The 17025-nt window shown below is 41.2% G+C and overlaps 1 protein-coding gene across 4 annotated transcripts in view; it reads right to left on the reverse strand.

The window, feature by feature from the left end:
* The window catches only part of KDM4C (lysine demethylase 4C), a 403798-nt gene extending 387972 nt beyond the window's left edge, over nt 1-15826 (reverse strand). The window contains exon 1 of one of the 4 annotated variants that reach the window (XM_089913225.1): nt 15494-15826. The gene's annotated coding sequence lies outside the window, so the exon portion shown is untranslated. The remainder of the gene's footprint in view (nt 1-15493) is intronic. The other 3 variants (XM_089913224.1, XM_022573685.3, XM_022573686.3) reach the window with 3 other exon arrangements.
* Nucleotides 15827-17025: the final 1199 nt, after the last annotated feature.

Genomic DNA, 17025 nt, shown 5'->3' on the forward strand with positions numbered 1-17025 from the left:
TCTTGCATCTCCCTCCCTCCCACCCTCCCTATCCCACCCCTCTAGGTGGTCACAAAGCACCGAGCTGATCTCCCTGTGCTATGTGGCTGCTTCCCACTAGCTATCTATTTTACGTTTGGTAGTGTATATATGCCCATGCCACTCTCTCACTTTGTCCCAGCTTACCCTTCCCCCTCCACGTATCCTCAAGTCCATTCTCTAGTAGGTCTGCATCTTTATTCCCATCTTGCCCCTAGGTTTCTTCATGATCTTTTTTCTTTTTTAGATTCCATGTATATGTGTTAGCATACGGTATTTGTTTTTCTCTTTCTGACTTACTTCACTCTGTATGACAGTCTCTAACAAAGTTTTATATCTGGATGAATTCATAGTACTGTACACCACGTCTTTCACATGCCTCAAGTATTACATAAAATCTTTTTTAAACGATGAGTCAATATAAGTAATGAATTCCTGAAAATACCTGGAAATTTTAAATATACTTTAAATTAATACCAAGAATTTTTTTTCCTTCTTTGCTGAAACTATTCTTTAATATAAAAAATCTACCAGTAATAAGCAAATAATCACTCCTAGTTTTTATTTTTGGTGACACCATATTTTTTTATATTAAAGGTACCAAAGCAAGACAGACCTGCAAGCCCAATGAACACCCCAACATAGGGCTTGAAACTGTTTTTTTAATTATATACTGTGGCATTATTTTAATTGAAAAAGCCTAGGGCTGGGTTATGTATTTGTATTCAAGCCCTTAAAAAGGAATTAATTTGCTTAGTTCTCCTTCCCTTAGCTTACTCTGTTACACAAACAATAACACAACTATAAATACCTATAAATGTATAGATTAAATGAACAATCAAGTGTGGCTCCTTTGGTGGAAGAACTTAAAATCATCAACTATAACATCAACAATAATTTTAGCATCAAAAGGTAATCTGGGGCTTCCCTGGTGACACAGTGGTTGAGAGTTCGCCTGTCGATGCTAGGGGACATGGGTTCGTGCCCTGGTCCGGGAAGATCCCACATGCCGCGGAGCGGCTGGGCCCGTGAGCCATGGCCGCTGAGCCTGCACGTCTGGAGCCTGTGCTCTGCAACGGGAGAGGCCACAACAGTGAGAGGCCCGCATACAGAAAAAAAAAAAAAAAAAAAAAAAAAAAAGGTAATCTGTGTAGAAATTCATTTGCACACTAGAGAGACTTCCCTGGTGGTCCAGTGGGCAATGCAGGGGACCCGGGTTCGACCCCTGGTCAGGGAACTAGATCCCGCACGCATGCCACAACTAAGAGTCCGCATGCTGCAACTAAAGACTCTGTGTGCCGCAACTAAGGCACAGCCCAGCCTAGAGAAATATTTAAAAAAAAAAATCATTTGCACACTAGAATAAAATTCTTTTCTAGCTATGAGAACTATGCATCCTACTAATACCCTCTAATCTGGTAAGAAATCTTGTCACATAAATGTATCATAATGGCAACGGGAAAGAAAGTTTACAAACAGCAGTAATTCAAAATAAGAAACCTCTTTATCTAGGAAATAGTTTGCAGTGTTTCATAAAAGCAAGTGATTTCTTACATTGCAATGCAGGAAAGTGTCATGACAGACCTTATGATTCAATTTGTCAAAGGTACAGAGAAGACAAAGAAAAGAAAAAATATCAGTAAGTATAAATGTAGACATACTGCTAAATTCTCTTTTGGAAGAAAGTAAAAAATTAAATTTTCAGTGGAAAGGTACCTGATAAACAGTGATCACAAGACAGAGAAAGCATCACTGTGTCATTAAATCTTCTTTTTAAGAATTTAGAAAATACTAATTTAAAATGACCAATGTTTTCTTTACTGTTGGACTCTACTTTCAAACCTACTATTTTTAACTTGACGCCAAAAGTAATCTCTAATCTGCATATCAATAAAACATTTAAACTTGGAAAAAAATGTTTTAAAAGTTATAAGAATAAAAATCATTTTTAAAACATGGAAACTTAACCTTCTGATTATGAGAGATTTGTGTCTGTCATGAAAAGGGCTAAAAAGGGAAATTCTGATCAATTTTCAATAAACGTGAATTAAGGAAAAAAACCTTAACTCTCTGTTAATTCCAATTTTGGGGAAAATTACATTAAAATTTGGGTCCGGACAGACCCCGAAAATTATGCAATGAATGCCAACTAATATTTCTGCTTGAATAGAAAAAAAGGATTGTTCTCCTATGACCAAGAAGAATTTAGAAACTTGATGCACTTTCTATTATTATGCAGCAGTGTGACAAGGACACACACAACAAAGAAGGCGATTTCAACAGTTTCCAAAACTTGTATTTCACATGATTGTGAGCTCTGACTAAAAGATTGCTGGGCTTGGACTGTATCGCTCGGAGTGCTTTGGGAGGAGGAGCCACTTCAGCGGAAGTGCGAGAGCTGCCGTGGACCCACAGCACCTGCTGCGGCTTCTTGGCTACCACCGGCCCGCGGCGCCCTCTGCAGGCGGGCTGGTCAACCAGCACTGCGCCGCCCACACAGCAGCTGGATCCCGGAGCCGCGTAGACACCCAGGGTGAAACACGCGTTGCCGCCAACCCTACAGTGAAGTCCGCGTAACTTTTACATCTGAGATTACCGAAACCATTTAGACCCATGAGAAAACTCACTGGAGGCCGTGTAAGTTACTCTTAGGTTCTTAGTTTAAAATATTAAAACGACAGCCAAATTTTGAACCACTTTGAGAACATATTTAAGTGCAATTTCATATGCAAACTTGGAAATTATATTCCTAACCATCCACAATCGCATAAGCCATATGCAGTGTCCGCTATACTTGACATGCGAACGCATCTAAAAATATTTTCAATGTCTACTAGATGAGTTTAATTTTCCTCAGGTTCACAAATATTAAACTAAATTATAATAAACACAAATACAATCATGATACAAAGGAAAAATCATAATCTGTTACCCAATGCTTCTTACTGATTATAAAATATGGTTTAATATACTAAAATATAAGGCCAAACCTTCATTAGTGTTCACAGAAATGAACTCTACCTGGGCTGCATTTGGTTTGTTTGACTCATAATTTTTCTTTGTTGTTAATAGCAAAACAAATGTCTCCATTTTCCTGGTCTTATGGAGGGAGGCCCAGTCCCTCTGCAAAAACTCCCTCAACAGTGTGATACTGAGAACTATGCTGACTGACAACTCTTTAAATACCACTATCTTATTAAAATGAACCTTTTAAAGAAAAGAGGAAAAAAAAAAAGACTTGCATTTGTTTGGTTCAGACCTAAACCCTAAATATAACTGACCTCTTTGCTCAACTCTCCTGCTACCACAAAAACAAACAAACCAAAGCCCACTAAATTAAGAATAAATCTACAGCACCAAGCCCAGATGGTTGCACAGAATTATGCTCAATTAAGAAACATAACCCAATGTTACTTAAGCTGCTCCTGAGCACAAGAAAAAAGAATAATAAGCTTTAAAATCCTTAAGAAGCAAGGCTAAAATGGGTAACAAAACTTGACAATTGGCCCAAGAAAACTGCAAAACAATTTTAAGAGTACTGATGACAATGCTTTTAAAAATGAGCAAGTGGGACTTCCCTGGTGGCAAAGTAGTTAAGAATCTGCCTGCCAATGCAGGGGACAGGAGTTCAAGCCCTGGTCCAGGAAGATCCCACATGCCACGGAGCAATTAAGCCCGTGCACCACAACTACCGAGCCTGCACTCTAGAGCCTGTGAGCCACAACTACTGAGCCCGCGTGCCACAACTACTGAAGCCCATGCGCCTAGACCCTGTGCTCTGCAACGAGAAGCCACCGCAATGAGAAGCCCGTGCACCACAACAAAGAGCAGCCCCCGCTCGCTGCAACTAGAGAAAGCCCGCACACAGCAACGAAGACCCAACACAGCCAAAAATAAAAATAAATAAACTTATTAAAAAAAATGAGCAAGCAAAATCCGAAAGCACATTGAAATAATAAACCATGACCAAAATGTTATTCCAGGAATACAAGAATTGTCCAGTAGTAGTACATGTGTTATACAATTCTTTGTGTATGTGTATTGAGTGTGTGTGTGTATATGGATAAGTATATCTGAACATATGCATATTCCCTAGCTCTGTTCACTGAGAGGGCATGGGAGCAACACCCCAATATCAATAAGCACCTAGATCTTGGCTTCTAAATATTTGAGGTAGGGAACGTTCAAGATGAGCCTCAATCTCTCACTGTGCCTGAAAGGAAGGGAGTGCTCAGAGAATGATGGGACATGTCAAAAGGACAGAGAATTTACCCTGAAGGGTTCCCAGGGGCCAAACCTATGACAATTTAAGCATCAGTATAAATAATATTAACAAATTATAACTCCCTGAATAAAATAGGAAACCATAAATCCAAATTGACAAAAATAAATGAATACATTGAAAGCCTGATAAGGAACAAGATATGTACATAGTTTTTTGAAACAAAAGAATAACTTTGGAGCAGAGAAGTATAGAAGATTCTGTCTTAATCAAGCAATCAAATCAAACATTACTAGTAACAGAACAAAATGAAGTTGTGTGCCACCTGATAAGATATAATTAAAATACAGCATCACCTCTGTGATATTCCTGCCAAAGATGCCTCAAGAATATAATCATGAGGAAACATCAAACAAAAAGTAAGGGATTCTCTAAAATAACTGGCTTGTAATCTTCAAAGGTGTCAATATAATGAAAATCAAAGAAAGACTGAGGACGATTTGAGACAATGATGCTAACTTAAGAAACTTGAAAACAAGAAAATGCAATGCATCATTTGGACTGGACACTTTTGCTACAAAGATTGCTATAACAAATGGTGAAACGTAAAAGGTCTAAAGATTAGATGACAGTAATGTATCAATGTTATTTAACTTCTTGATTTTAATGTATATCCTGTGGTTATGCAGGAAACTGTCTTTATAGGAAACACACACCCAAGTATTGACCAGTGATAGGGGTATAAAGGCAAATTTTTCAAGGAAATAAAAGTTCTTTGTACTATTAATGCAACTTTTCTAAAAGTCTGAGATTGTCCCAAAGTTAAAAAAGAAAATTATTTTTAAAATACAAAGGAATAAATTTAAGAAATGTACAAGATCTGTGTAAAGATATCTTTAAAATATCCTTTATAAGGACTTAAAAGAAGACTTAAATGGAAAGGCATACCACATTTGGGGGCAGGAAAACTCAATATTCTAAAGATATTTCTCTACATTTCTCTATTAAGTTTATTTCCAAAACTATAAATAGGTTTTTTATACCTTGACATATTTAGATATAATGAGGAAAAATAAACAAGAATAACCTGGAAAGCTCTAAAAATATATTATAAAGCTACAACAATTAAAATGTTGAGGTAATGGTACATATATAGATTGCTGTAATAGGAATCAAAATAACTTTCAGGGGGCTTCCCTGGTGGCGCAGTGGTTGAGAGTCCGCCTGCTGATGCGGGGGACACGGGTTCGTGCCCCGGTCCAGGAGGATCCCACGTGCCATGGAGCGGCTGGGCCGCTGGGCCTGCGCGTCCGGGGCCTGTGCTCCGCAACGGGAGAGGCTGCAGCGGTGAGAGGCCCGTGTACCGCAAAAAAAATAAAAATAAAAAAAATAACTTTCAATACTGCACTGGTTAAATAAATTATCATACACATACAATGCAATACTGTGTAATCATTTTAAAAAAAGAAGCTCTAGGGACTTCCCTGGTGGCCCAGCGGTTAAGAACCTGTGCTTCCACTGCAGGGGGCATGGGTTCGATCCCTGGTCAGGGAACTAAGATCCCACATGCCATGTGGTACAGCCCAAAAAAAAAAAAAAAAAGGCTCTATATTTATATTTTAAAAATCTCATCCAAGGGGGTGGGAAAAGGGGAAATTAGATGAAAGCAGTCAAAAGGTACAAGTTTTCATTTATAATACTAGGGATATAACATACAACATGATAAACATAATTAACACTGCTGTACGTTATATATGAAAGTTGATAAGGGAGTAAACCCTAAGAGTCTCATCACAGGGAAAATTTTTTTTCTATTTCTTTAATGTTGTATCTATATGAGATGATGGATGCTCACTAAACCTACTGTAGTAATCATTTCATGATGTATGTAAGCCAAATCATTATGTTGTACACCTTAAACTTATACAATGCTGTATGTCATTTATACCTCAATAAAACTGAGGGGAGGAGGGGAAGGTCACATGCAAGTTACAGTTAAATGAAAAAAAAATACTCAAAGCAGTAAGTATAGGTACTACCATTTGTGTAAAAAATGCATACATATGCATATACACACATATGCTTGTACAAAATATCTTATAAAGAATATATAGACTATGTCTGGAAAGCCCCAAAAGAAACAGTTTTAACAATGGTTAACTAATAAGAGGAAATGCCTATCTGATGGCCAAAGGTAAGAATATGTACTTTTTACCCATTTACACCTTCTCAGTTTTATACCTTGTTGTATACCTTGCACTGCCTACTTAAAATAATACTTCTTTAACATATATGTACATAAATAATAAAATTTTTAAAATAAATAAAATTATCAAAAAGGAATGAAAAATGAATTTCCCTATCTCAGGGCTAGATTCTTCCTGCTAATGAAAGCTGCCTGAATGTTGTAGACTGAGAGTTCTCAGTAAAGTGTCCAAATTTTAGGCGAGGGTTCCTTTTGAAAATTAAATAAAAACAAAATGGATGAGATAAGCTACCAGCAAAAATAAATAAATAAATAAGCCTCATCAGTACCATCAGTCTCCCACTCAGAGGGATGCCCGTGACCTTGCTGAGTATTTGATGGACTCCCAAAACAGAACCAAAGCAACAAGACTGATTTTCAATCAGAGAAACAAAGTGATGTCCTCAGGACTAGAATTTAAACAAATGTCTAGCGCAAAAAAAGAGTTAAAAGGTGGAGATAAAGAAAGAGCCAAAGTGAAGAAATGTGTCTTCTTTAACCTCCTTCAACAGAAAAAACGCACCTGCAGGAAGAATATCCTAATGAACAGAAGTGAGTACTTCTAAGAGTCAAGAGAAGCCCAGCAGGTGAAAAATACCCCAGTTTAGATTACTCCTCAATGCTACCATCTCCATCTGTGGGACCTGCCTGTCACCAAATAATGTGTACTTTCCCAGGGACCAGACTTTCTAGAAAGAGCCCTGAGGAACAAACATGTATGCCTTGGGTCTGAGTTCTGGTTCTTCCTGTGAGTTTGATTAGGGAGTGACACTGAGGACCTTAGTCCTCCAATGCCTGACATACTCTGGATCACTGGGAAAAGTTCAGATTTCTGAACCTGCAATGCTGAAAATGAGAACGAGAATACGTAATCCCCCAAAAGTGCTGTCACTGTCACACACACACTCCAAAAGGTCCTATCTGGCCAACTGTCCTTATTTTGACATTTCTCTCTAATTTCAAACTTTTCCCATTCCTTCTCTAGTAAATAGTAAATCAATGCTTAGAATATGTATTCTGTACAGTTATCAAATATATTTTCAAATATTTAATTTAATCTACTAAGGCCTGAGTGTTCAAAGCCTAAATAATTTTAAATACAGCTTTGGGAAACTTTACTGATGATTACGCATTACAAACTGTTGCTATACGTGTCCTTCAATTAGGTTTCTAAGTCCCACTATAACTAGACATTTTCCAAATTTAACAGAAAGGTATCACCTGTATACACCCTAGTTCATCCCAAACCCTCTCCATCCCTTCAACTCATGCCAGACTGCAGGGTTTAATAAGGGCTATTAGGACTTTCTCAATTATCAACCATAAGTGAATATTCATTATCAACATGCTTGAGCATGCCAGGGAGAGATTTCAGCAAAATAAAAGATAAAAAACAAGGCTTAGTAAACTTTGATAACTTAGAAAAGGAAAAATATGCAGGCTAGGAGCAGATACATAGAACACTGTGCAGTGCAAGATTACATATCATGAAGGTAGAATGTAAGTCCTGCTAGGACAGAGGTTCCCAAAACACAGTCACTAGAAACCTGGCCTCTAACCACCATTTTAAAGTGTATATTTTTTAAAATTTTATTTATTTATTTGGCTCCATTGGGTCTTCGTTGCTGCACGCGGGCTTTCTCTAGTTGTGGCAAGCGAGGGCTACTCCTCGTTGCGTTGCGCGGGCTTCTCATTTCAGTGGCTTCTCTTGTTGTGGAGCACGGGCTCTGTGGCATGTGGGCTTCAGTAGGTGTGGTGCGCGGGCTCAGTAGTTGTGGCTTGCGGGTTCTAGAGCGCAGGCTCAGCAGCTGTAGCACACGGTTTTAGCTGCTCCGCGGTATGTGGGATCCTCCCAGACCAGGGCTCGAACCTGTGTCCCCTGCATTGGCAGGCGGATTCTTAACCACTGCACCACCAGGGAAGTCCCTAACCACCACTTTAAGAAAGGTGTTATTTTTCCTATTTGCAAATACGTGGTAATGTATAGGAAATTTTTTTTCAACTGAGCCTTTCTTACTATAAATATAATAATGTTCATTCTCAAAAAAAATTTTTTTAATGAAGGGAAATCAAAATTACCAGTAATCCCACCACCAAGTTAACATTCCGGTGTATTTTTTCTAGACATATACACATTTATAAACATGTTTAAACACAACTAGGATCATACAATGTATACAATTTTGTTTATTGCTTTTTTTCATTAAACAAAGAAGGTTTGGAATTACCTAATGTTTTTAAATATTCTTCCAAGTTAGTAATAGCAGAGCATAGAGTTCACTTAAAATAGACCCTGTGCTAGACACTTAGGTTATTTCTAATAATTTAGTTAGCAAAATATATAAGAGATCAATATTTCACAGTGGGGCTAAACAGCACCAAGCTTTTTCCTCACAGGAGTTCTGGTAAGTGAACAAATGAGAACCACAGCCCTAAGGATAAGCTCTAGTGATACGCTGAATGTGACACTCATGCCCGGGCAGGCTCCTTAATTCATACCTTCACAAATACTTACTGGTTTGCCTTGATCCCCTTGTTTTCATTTCTGGAATTGTTTGGTTTGTAATAAATTGAGAAAATAAAATTGATGAGCAGCCAGCCTTAAAACACACCTGTAATGAGCTCAAGGAAGCAGGGTGGAAGAGTGCTATTAGTGGCCCCAGAGAAACCTGGAAGAGAAGACCTAAAACGAGTCAGGTTTAGATTTTTCTCAACCTGACCTTAAGCAACCCTCCTTTGAGATCAGGCCAGAACTTCTAAGAATAACAAGCTTTTGGCAACAGCTAATTCTTTAAACGTGTGAGGGGGGTTGGAAGGTGATATTTAAAGCTATACTTATACTTCCCATCAGATAAGACTAAGAAAATAGTAATTGTGTTTCAAAAGGGGGGAAGGGGCTAATGGATTGCCTTAGACCTCTGCTATTCAAACTGCCGTCAGCAGTCCTACCTGATTTAGTGGGTTATATCAATATTTTTATAATATGTTATATAGTATCAGAGTACAGACAATATCAGAGTACAGAACAGGTGGCAAACTATTGTTCTGTGAAATTTTTGTTTCAGTTTTATAGTGTGTGTGTGTGTGTGTGTGTGTGTGTGTGTGGTCCGGATGGGTAAAAGGTACTTCCTACCGTGTGCCTGATTTTAATTTTTTAATTTCCTTAATTTTTTCATATATGTAAATGTCATTAATTTGTATAACAAAGGTTTACTGAGCACCTATACTATAGTGCTGGTGAGACAGCAGTGTGCTGCTGTGATGTAAGTGAATAATAGTTGATCCCTGCCGTTGTAGAATTCTTTCAGTTTAGAAACGAATTATCACATAATCACATAAATATAAGATTATAAACTGCTAAGTGTTATGGAAGAAAATGTTTAGTAAATTAGGATCGGTTATCATTAGGGAAGCTGATTTAGATTGGGGAAAAGGTAGGGGTGACAGGTCAGGATTGTCTGAGAAACTGCATTCAAGCAGAGACCAGAAAGGTGTACTTGGAAAGGAAGAGAGTGGGAAGGAAAATCTGCCTGGCAGAAAATGGTACTTTCAGCAAGGGTCTGTAAGGTCTGGGGAAATGAAAAGCCACTGGGCAGCTTCCCTGGTGGCGTAGTGGTTAAGAATCCGCCTGTCAATGCAGGGGACACGGGTTCGAGCCCTGGTCCAGGAAGATCCCACATGCTGCGGAGCAACTAAGCCCATGCGCCACAGCTACTGAGCCTGTGTGCGCACCTAGTGCCCGTGCTCCGCAACAAGGGAAGCCACCTTAATGAGAAGCCCGCTCACCACAGCAAAGAGCAGCCCCCGCTCGCCGCAACTAGAGAAAGCCCATGCAGCAACAAAGACCCAACGCAGCCATAAATAAATAAATAAATTTATTTAATTAAAAAAAAAAAGAAAAGCCACTGGGCAGAAAGGTAGAACCATCTATTGATAAATAAGGTTTAGTGGGGGAGCTTGGGATAGGAAGAGATAATGCAGGACTTTTAAATGTCCCGAGGGCCATTAGAATGATCCAATTTGCATTTTAAGAGATCACTGAGTAGAGAAGAGATATCAAGGGGGGTAGAGTGGATACAGAGGTGATACCAGGTGGAGACTAGAAGACTGATCTGATTCATATTTAGGAAGCAGAAGTGACAGGTTTGGTGATGGTACAAATGTGAGGGCTGAAGAGCCATGAGGTGTCTGGGATAACCCTCAGGGTTTCCCAAGTTAACAAAGAAATGGAGCGAGGTACAAGAAAAACTCAGAGGAGCAGAGCGGAGAGGAAAGATCACAGTTTCGCCTGTTATAGTTAACAGGTAGAGATGCCAAATTAATAACTAAAACTGAATGGAAATATAAAACAAAGAAGTCATCACCAAAACGATTTTGATTATACATTATTCTGCTCCTTAAATATTTACCCACAGTAATGTATAATACAAACCCAGAAGAATCTAGAATTTTAAAGTCTCACAGAAACAGACTCACAGCCTTAGAAAAACAAACTTATGATTACCAAAGGGGAAAAGTTGGGGGGGGGATAAATTAGGATAAATCAGAGGTTGGGATTAACATGCACACACAACTATATATCAAATAGATAATCAACAAGGACTTCCTGTAGAGCGCAGAGAACTGTACTGAATACTCTGTAATAAACTCTATGGGGAAAAAAATCTGAAAGAAAAATAGGTATATGTATAACTGAGTCACTTTGCTGTACACCTGAAACTAATACAACATTGTAAATCAACTATACTCCAATATAAAATAAAAATTAAATTAAAAAAAATTTTAGTCTGTATGGAGCAGCAATTCATAAATACCACAGCAGCTGAAGCCACTGTGTATCTGAAAATACAGAGCAAGAGCAACGGTGTAACTAAACAGTCACATTCAAAACAATCCTCTTTTATGAAACAGTAAGGAATCACTTGTCTATTGTGTTCACAATATGCTCCACATCTAACACAGCGCATGGCACATAGGAGGTGTTATCTATTGAAGACAAGTACCCACTACTAGGCAGAATAAACCACAGCAAAAATAAAACAAATGGCGCAAATAACAAGCAATTCTGCAAGGAAAAACTGTACTGTGAAACATACAAATGTATAAATAAGGACATTTCTCAGAGAAAAAAAGGGAAATGAGTTATTTACCACAAATTCATTTCTCATACCCAAATAGATGCTATGTTCTGGTCCCTAAGAATCGGCTTAATTTCAAGCTTCTAGGGAAGACCACCCCAGGCAACCTCACTGATCCCTAGAAGTCCCTACATATGAGAAAGAACAGAAATGTAATAAAAGCTTGATGTTGAAAAGCTATAGTAAAATCTCATCTAGGTTATTAAAACAAAACAAAAAAGGTTAAAAATGGCAATTACTAATGATATTTTTTCCTCTAAAGTCTCCTGTTGCCAGATTTTCTAACAAACATGGATTTTAACTGGTTTTTTCTCCTGCTCACTAAGGTCACACTGATACATAGGAGAAAAATCCAAAGATGCACATAAACACAAAGGAGACAAATTAACCATACTCCCATTGCTCAGAAGTAACCACTTTCAGTATTTCATGTGGAGCTTTTTCTGTGCATACATGGGAATGGAAAGTAAAGAGTGATACACAGCTAGACTTAAGTCTATAAATGAGATTACAGAACACTGCTATAGCAAGTATATAGGACTGAGGAAAGACTAACCTAAAGTGACAACTGAGCTGAGCTATCTGAAGGATGAGATGGAATTAACCAGACAAAGAAGCACAGGCTGCTAGGCAGAGAGAACAAGAATGTGTGCTGGGTACCGAACCCCACCAAGCCAGGCAACTGGGGAGAGGGAGGAGACTGGCTGAGCAAAGCCTTGTTGAGAGGACTCAGGGAAAGAATGAGGTGAGGCCACTGAAAGAGAAACAAGGTAGATAGACTCCTCAAAGGGAATGTCCCAATTGCTTAGGTGGGAAAAGGATTAGGCCCTACAAGTGTGGACTTAGATGATCAGCATCTTCTCCCAAAGGGTGTAAAGAGTAGGGGCACAGGGGAATCTTTGGGGAGGGGAGAGGGGGGGTGAAGCTGCAGGGAGAAAAAGATAAAAATCCGATATTTTAAATTTATATTTTAGGCTCCATAAAGCCTTCTAGATTGATAAGGATAAAGAAAATGTAGTGACTTTAACTATGGTACAACTCCCAAGAAATTCTTATTAGAAATGAAGGTAGGGAGAGAAGCATTAACTATTCATAGTACAAAAAAGAAAATATAAATTTTAAAAGACTGAAAGACCTGCATTAGACACTGAGTTTAATGACAGCATGGAATGCACCTGTTTTATCATCATATCTCTAATAAACATACAGCAAATAAATCAATATCAAGGGAATAATCATTATGAGTATTACGTACGAAAAAAGACTGGGCTAACAGAAAGGGACGATCTTAATGACATCCAGACAAGAAAAACACAACACTACGCTCAGGACAAAGCCACACACAGAGAATTCTGCCTCTAAGAAGTGGTCTTGGTAGTGAAGCAGGAAAGAGTCAATAGGCCCCTCAAAGGGGCCTATCAATACTACTATCCCTACCTGCTCATTCACTCATTCAAGAGAAAATGTTTAATCCAGAAATGCCACTACTAGGTATATACCCAAGAGTTAAAAAAAAAAATGCATACAAAAACTAGTTCATGAATGTTCATAGCAGCATCACTCATGACAGCCAAAATGTACAAACAACCCAAACGCCCATCAATCAACAAACACATAAAATGTGATATATCCATACAGTGGAATATTATTCAGCCATAAAAATGAATAAAGTACTGAAATATGCTATATATAACATGGATGAACTCTGAAAATATTATGCCAAGTGAAAAAACTCTAGCCACAAAAGACCAAGTATTATATAAGTACATTTATATGGAAAGTCCAGAACAGGCAAGTCTACTGAGACAGAAAGATTGGTCCTTGCCTGGGGCTGGGGTGAAGACTGGATTTGGAAGAAATGGACAGTAACTGCTAATGGGAAAGTAGTTCTTTTTGAGGTGATAAAATTGTGCTAAAATTGATTGTGCTGATGGTTGCACAATTCTATACATATACTAAATACCATGAAAAAAATCCACTTTAAATAGGTGGATTTTATGGTATGTGAATTATATCTCAATAAAGCTGTTATTAAGAAAGAGGGTATTTTGAGCACTGGGGCACTATGGTAAACTGCTGGAAATAGAACAAAGAAGACACACACACACACTCAAAACCTGTCAGAGCTCTAACATTCTAGTAGAGGAGAAAAGGCAATCAACAGGCAATTAGAAAACGATGCGAAGAGCAAAGAATTCAGACTGTACCCCAGCGGCACCTAACCTAGCCCTGTATGATTACGATGTCTAGAAGAGAACTCAATATACCAGATTTTCGTCCTTAAATTGAAATTTAAGTCTAAGAAGCTCTTTTAAAATTAAGTACCTGTTCAGCCTCTTAAAATCTGCATTCTTACTGAATGTTAACAGATTCTTCTTTTAAGCATTTGTGCACATGCAATGTTTAAAATATGTTTTTAACTTTACAGAAGCAACAGATTACAGTCTGTTAATAAAATGAAACAAGTCTCCGATTTAAATTGTATTGCCAAGTTCGTAGGGTGCTGTAAACATTATGTGCTAACTTTTCATAAGACCTTAAATTGGAAGAAAGAGGGCCTAAAAGACCCGAACCGTGTGACACATTCCAAAACAAAGCCTGGGAGTTGGGAGGGGACCCGCAAGGTAGGAGAACTAGACTAATGATCATAAAGAACTGAGTGCTACAAAGTAAAAATGGACCTTTAATATTTAAAGCCACTAATTTTCAAACACGACACTTCGAAATTAGAATATTAGTAACCGCTGCCATAGAAACAGTGACGCTGAGTTTCCCGAGATTAAAAATAAAAAATACTGCAAATTCAAGTGGGTGAAATAGGGCAAAGTTTGGTCCGAACGTAGGTGAACCGAGCCTACCAAAAAACTTCCACAAGGGTAAGAGTGGACCGACTGCAACTTTTAACCTACACTTCCGAAGCAGCGCTTGATAAATCACCCTGCAGGGTAATTTACCAACTGCTAAAAAAAAAAAAGTTTGCCCTCTCTTCTCCAGAGGGAGGAACCACACAAAAACGCTCCCTGGCATTCGCCCACAACCAAAGCCAGACCGTGCAGACGTGCGTGGTTGCAGCTCAAGGGGAGACTGGCTCCGAGTTCACCCGGAAAGCATCCGAATCGAGCCCTGCTGGTTTCATTGGCTGAGCCCCGAGGAAAACCCCAAGCTCGACCCCGGAGCCCCAGCCTGCCTGGCTCCTTTCTTCACATTCCCACCCCCCGCCACGTCCTATGCCTGGCATTCCACGCGACCCGATCCAACTCATATTTATTAAGCACCCACTGTCTACACCGCATCGTGGCTACAGGCACTGCAGGAAGAAATGGCCCCACGCCGGAAAAACCAAAAGGATAGCCACAGGGGCTAAGGACGGACCCGAGAGAGGAGCTGGCTACCTACGGTGGGGTAGTCTGGAGAGGAGCCCTCACCCTCACCCCGCGGGTCATGAGAGTCCCAGGGAAGAGATGGCCCCGAGGGGCGCACCAGGCCCGGCCTCCGCGGAGTCCACCGCAGACCGGGCTGGGAGGGGAAAGGTAAGGAGTAGGCATCCCCGGACCACCCGCGCGCCCCTTCCAAGGAGCGCGACCCTGACTCCGGCGCCCGGGAGAACGGCGAGCCTGGGGACCGAACCCCCGGAGGGCCGGAGCGGGCTGTCACTGGCTCCCGCCTCCCACCCCAAGACCATGGCCGGCCGCTCTCTCGCCAGCGTGACAGTCGCGGCGGCCGCGGACCTAGCGTCTCTGGCCCGGCGTCTCCGCTCCGCCGGACGCCGGCAGCCCCTGCTGCCCCGCGCAGAGCGGGGCAGCGCCAGGAAGACCGCCCGGGCCCCTCCCCCCACCGTCCCCATCCCCCGGACTCCGGAAAAGCGGTTACCTGGCGCGCGAGCGGGGGAGAGGACACGACCCAGAAGAGGAAGGTGAGAAGGCAAACGGTGGCCTCCGGCCCAGGGAGATTCGGGAAATTTGGGAGACTTGTTCCGCACTGGGTGACAGCTGTTCGCTGCGCACGCGCACCCGTACCCAGTCGCCCGATGACTCCGCCGCTCCTCACCCTCCCGTCGAGGGGCAGGGAGACAGCGGCAAAGGCGCGCGCACAGCGCCAGCCGGCTCTCCCTGCGCGAGGGCGCGCGCGCCGTCACGTGACCGCGCGGCCCGGCACTTAGTGGGTCACGTGAACTTCCAAACAGCTTAAAGGTGCCAGGCACCTTCTTGCTTGGGGGTTAATCTTCCGCACTGTTCTTAGCTTAGGCTCCCGCCGCGCTTCGTGTTTTCTGGAGACGGACATGTCCCCTTTTGCCCAGAACGGGAAGACACTTGAGCAGAAGGAAGGAACAGGTGCACAGAACCTTGCCTGGAAGCGCCTACCGGGTTCTCTCAGGGCTGGACCTGATGGAGTCCACGCGCCACACGTCGCCCTGGGTTCCGACGCGGGCCTATGGCGGCCTCCGGAACGCGAACGTCAGAGTGGCGTTGCCCTGGGTGCGGCCTCGGAATGCCCAGCCGAGCCTGGCTAGGATGTCGCTGCTCGCTGCTGGGCAGCAATGACAGCGTCATACGGCCGGGGCTCCTGAGCCTCCAGACCGAAATGGGAGATCCCGAGTGAGCGAAGGGTGTGTGCCTGCCAACCCTTTAACAAGTAACTCAAGTGAGAAGCTGTGTGTTAGCCGAGGGGAGCGAAACTGTCCTGTACTGCAGTCACCTACGCGGAACAAGTTCCGCCCCGCGCAGGTGTGCTCTTGAGTCCCGAGGCGACCCCAATAGGAATTCGGACTGGGGGGGGGTCTCTCAAAAACTTGGGGTGACAGCACTATGGTCTGAATTGTAGTAACAGGAAGTGCAGGTACCTCCGGACCCCTCAGAACGTACTTAAATTAGCTTGCTACAACTTGTTATTTCTGCGCTGTACCTCTGTCTTCCAAGGTGTCAAAAAGAACCACACAGACCTTACTTAACTAAGGTCTTTGTACTACCAAAGACAGATGGCTGAGCACCAGGTGTTTTGCAAAGCTGAACAATTTTTTTAACTTCCTGTAGAGTTCCCAGCTGGGTCCTTTGTGACTTTTCCCCTAACGTCTTCTCGGCGAAGAAAGATTGGGCAGAACCTTACACTTCTGAGCACACTCGGGCTGTCTCATATGCTGAGTTTTCTACTACAATCCACTGATTTCTGTTTTTTTAAATATCTAAACAGGTCCACTTACCGCACCCTGGGAGTCTTTTCTCCCTGGAAGGAGCATTGCGAGGACAGATGAAATATGGGTGATTAAGTAAAGCTAATGGAATTATTGGGTCACCACATTTCATAAGTCATTAAATTAGAAATATTACCCACATAGGTACACGATTGAACTTACCGAATATGTAAACTCAACTGGGACTTTTCCAAATGTGTATACTATGAGGATC

The sequence above is a fragment of the Delphinapterus leucas genome, chromosome 6 (genome assembly GCF_059928025.1).
Source record: "Delphinapterus leucas isolate spDelLeu-1000000601 "Yukka" chromosome 6, BTC_Dleu_Yukka2, whole genome shotgun sequence".
In the NCBI taxonomy this organism is placed as follows: Eukaryota; Metazoa; Chordata; class Mammalia; order Artiodactyla; family Monodontidae; genus Delphinapterus; species Delphinapterus leucas.